General features: G+C 45.7%; 1 pseudogene; it reads left to right on the forward strand.

Annotated features, from left to right (window-relative positions):
* Nucleotides 1-144: 144 nt before the first annotated feature.
* Nucleotides 145-1,505, forward strand: LOC110304790 (uncharacterized protein C9orf40 homolog pseudogene; annotated as a pseudogene).
* Nucleotides 1,506-4,371: the final 2,866 nt, after the last annotated feature.

Consider the following 4,371-nt stretch of genomic DNA (forward strand, 5'->3'; position numbering starts at 1 on the left):
GTAAAAGGGCGCAGGTTCGAATCTCCGGCGCTCCGCGCTGTGGCTCACTGCGGCTCCCCAACGTCCGGTCCGCTCTCGCGAAGGCCCAGCTCCCGGCGCCGCGCCGCCGCCGGCCGCCGGCCGCGCGACCTCCATCCTTGGCCCATGGCCAAGCGGCGTGCGGCTGAGCCGCTCACGTTCCGCGTGCCTTGGAAGCGGCTCCTGCCCAGCGACTTCCCCGAGGAGTCGCCTCTCTGGGTCCCACCGGCTCAGCCCCTCAAGCGCCAGGGGGACGCGGGGACCAGGGCGGAGCCTGCGTCCTCGCTCCACAAGCGACGCGGCGGCGGGGACCGCATACAGGAGCTGCAGGGCTGCAACCTGGAGCCCGACGGCCACCTCCTGGCGAGCAGGAGGAACACCGGGTCAGCCCGACCGCGGGCGGTAGAGAGCGCAAGTAGCAGCAGACCGGGTGCACAGCCAGAAGGAAGAGTTTGGGCAGTATAATGCATTCCAGTATCGGAGGAGCCCTCTGCCGCCTGTTGATCTGGCAGCTCTTGAAGATGTGAGTGCAAACAGCCTGACAGTTTGAGGACAAGAATGAAGGAGTTGAGATTGACATGGAGTACTGACAGAAGGTTCTGAAGAAATGGGATCACTGAATTTGAGGAGACCTAAAGAAAAAGTTCTTTTCCATACTTGACATGATCCTTTTTTCAAACCTGAAAAATGAGGAAGGGGTTTGGGATAAATAACTAATGGCTGCTGAATCTCCTAATGGAGAGCTGTCCAGGGTGTGGTGCAGCTGCAGGCAAAATACTTTGTTGTCTGCATTTTTAATGAAAAAAAGTTTTGTTCACGCTCTTGACTTTGAAGATGCTTATGTTGGAAAAGGAGGTTTTGACAGTTTCAGAGGAAGCACTCAGGTCTTCCGAACTTGTTCTGTCAGATGTTTCCTATTTGTGGTGCATGGAATGAATACGTTTATACAGCTGAGACTAAAAAATTCTTGCTAGTACATCTTATTGGATCCCCTTGGTTGAACAAATAGGAGACGAGTATCGATGCAAAATTAAAATGTGAGATTGTTTCTGAAAGCTAACCTTGTTTTAAAAGAGTGTAAATTTAAACTAGTGAGAACTTCCATTTGGGTAGCTTGTTTTACCTTTTGCTATTTGCTGTTTATTAAAACAGTACAGGCAATGAATCTAGCCAAACAACGGATAGAGAACAGTAGGAAGCAGATGCCTGACCCTCCTCCTTTTTCTGAGGTGAAAGAAATGATCTGGTCAGCTTACTGATTTTGTTTTGAGGACATTTTAAAAATTACTTTAGACCTGTAGTTCTCAACACTGATAGCACTTTAACCATTTCTGCTCCAGCCCTGGTCCTAGAGAGATGTCATTCAATTATTTGAAGGTGACTTCACACAAAGGGTTTTTTGTTTTGTTTTGCACCAATTCTGTACTCCTGTATTGTGCAGATGGGGCCAGAACCACTAGACTAGCAGCTTTTCCAGTTTAAGGAGATCAGTAGTGTGAGCTGAAGCAATGCCTCTTCATTAGTTTTGTCTGTATCTTGTGATGTTATTTGATTGGTCATTCCTAAGTTATTGTGTTACAGTTTTGTTTTTAATAAAGTACACTTTTTATGTTTGGAGAAAAAAGCATTGTAAACGGCTCACAGTTACTCTAGTGTTCATCTAATATGCAGTAGGTTATGTTGTACAGGCAAGCCTAACCTCCCATTTCAGACACTCCTCCTCTTACTGTGTGGTCCCATCATTTGTAATGTAGCAATGCGAGTTTCTGGTCTCTCTTGAATCCAGGGAGCCCATGACTATAGTTGACAATGGTTCCATGTCTTTTCCAATGCTAGGTTGATTTGGCTTCTGCCTCAGTCTCTTAAGATACTGCCCTAGAAGCCAGTCTGTGGGGAGACAAATAAGGAAAGGAACTGAGGCTCGAGCCTGCAGCTCTGACTGTGCTCTGTTCATCCAGCCATTGCCCAGATCATGAAGGAGACATCTTGGAAATGGATTCTCCAATCAAGCCCCTGTTAGAAGCTATGTGGAGTGGAGACACACTTTCTCTGCCAAGTCCTACCAAAATCATGAACTTCTGAGATAAATTTTTTGTTTTAAGCAGCACAGTTTTGTATTTATTTTTACACAAAAAATATAACATATGCATGTTAGAACTCAGAAACATGAAGTGGCACAACAGAGCTCAGAATATGTGGCTTTGTTCTGTAACTGGCTGGTGGGTCAAAGCTGTGAGGGTCTAGCGGGGAATATGAGTAACATGGCTGCCAGCCTCAGGTACAGCCGAGCAGAAGTCTTTCATTTCAGATCCTCTAAGAGGTTACTAGTGGCAAAATGAGAGCCCAGGCTGGCCTCGAACTCGTGATCCTCCTGCCTCTGCCTCCTTCAGCAAATCCTACCGGCGTGTGCCACCACTATCGGCCTGGAAAGAGAGGTCCATTGGACACACAAACTTTATATGCCCCAGTACAGGGGAACGCCAGGGCCAAAAAAAAAAAAAATGGGAATGGGTGGGTAGGGAAGTGGGGGGGAGGGTATGGGGGACTTTTGGGATAGCATTGGAAATGTAATTGAGGAAAATATGTAATAAAAAAATATTGAAAAAAAAAAGAGGTTACTAGTGGGAGGACAGAAGTGTCCCTGCAAGCTAGAGAGAAAGGCTCTTTCTTGTTAGGTGGTCCCAGGAAGTATTCCATAATGTTTAAGTAATAAACCCAGTGATTCAGTGATTATGCTCCAGCTTTGCCCCAGTGTTGCCTAGCCTTTCCTGAGCTGTGAAAGGAAGAAAGGAGCTGAGCTGGAGAAGGGAACACAACAGCTTTCAAGTAAAAATGGAAAGAAACATAAATGTGCCACTAGTTAGAAATTGAAGTATCTCTTCATTTCCCAGCCTTTGTAGATGACACAAGTTATTATTAATCAAGAAATGACTTCCGGGAAAAGATAAAACCAGGAACAGACCATGGGAGTATCTGTTAGGAAATCAGAAACATTTAAAATGGCGCTCATTGAAGAAGCCCTGGGACTTTCAGATATTTGGGTATTTTTCATGTGGCTGGATCGATGGTTTCTGCGTGTTCTAGGGAGGCCATCACTGTTGCACCCTGATGCAACACAACTGCCACATCTCCTTTTCCCAGAATAAGGAACGGTTTGATACACCTTTCTTAGGTCTAATGTCCACTCTTGACCAAATCAGCATACTGGGAGATGGCCAATTACGAAGAACTCACCTGCCTTACATGCCTGTCTCAGTCACATAGTATAGTCTACCATCAGAAGACAGGATTTGGGCAAAGCACACATCGGCCTCTCAGTTCCCTGAGGCTATCAATAGTTCCTTCTCCTGGCTTTGCTCAAAATAGTGAAGCAAATCCATTATGGCTTTAACAGAAGATCTCCACAGGAGAGGTTGTAATGAAGACTAGCCTGGCCATCCCTGCACTTCAGTTAGGCACTGCCTCTGGCTTTCAGTACCGCATCTAAGCCAGAACTGAGTATAAATTTTGTCCAGGTTTTCTGAGGTATGTGGACTTGGAGAACCTGAATCTTGAAACTTAAAACTACAAGAGTTGTACTCACAAGGTTTGGTGGCACCAAGAAAGGACAACAGTGGGACAGGAGCAGAACACAGCAGGGAAAAGTGATGGAAGGCAGTGGCGTGAAGTCAATGTGACAACTGGGAGTCGAATGCGAAAGCACAGGTCAAAGAAAGCCTTGTGAGCTAGGTCTCATGGGAGGTAAACTGAGGCAGCAGAGTGAACGTTCTCTCTGGTTTAAAAGAACTGCACATCTATACAAATGAAGGCGTGGACTGGATTTCAGAGGCATATATATAATTGTTGATTGAAATTCAGTCTCTAGGACCTGAGACATGCTTTGGAGTTTAACACATACACGATGCAGAAGATGACAGAGTCCATCAGCTTCTTGCTGTGATGTTCTCCTCTGTGCTCTATGGCAGTACACTACAAATTGGTGATTCGTGTTCACTGAAGAAACTGTATTTGTTTCTAGTAATTAGACTGGAGCCCCTGTCCCCAGTCACATGCTAGGCATCAAGAATTAATTGATGACTATGTCCTGAGGAGAAGTGGGTGACATTCTACCTTCAAGCAAAGAACTAAAATTCCATAGTGAGCTGAATGGAGGAAAATGATAACTTTAAGTATTGAAAGGGACTAAGAATGAGAATGAGAATACGAATAAGGGATAGCTCACCGGTTAAGTGCACTGACTGGTCTTCCGAAGGTCCTGAGTTCAAATCTCAGCAAGTACATGGTGGCTCACAACCATCTCATAATGAGATCTGACACCCTCATCTGGAGTGTCTGAAGATAGCTATAATGTGC

This window comes from Mus caroli, unplaced genomic scaffold (assembly GCF_978045245.1).
Source record: "Mus caroli unplaced genomic scaffold, Mus_caroli_1 scaffold_1, whole genome shotgun sequence".
Taxonomy (NCBI): Eukaryota; Metazoa; Chordata; class Mammalia; order Rodentia; family Muridae; genus Mus; species Mus caroli.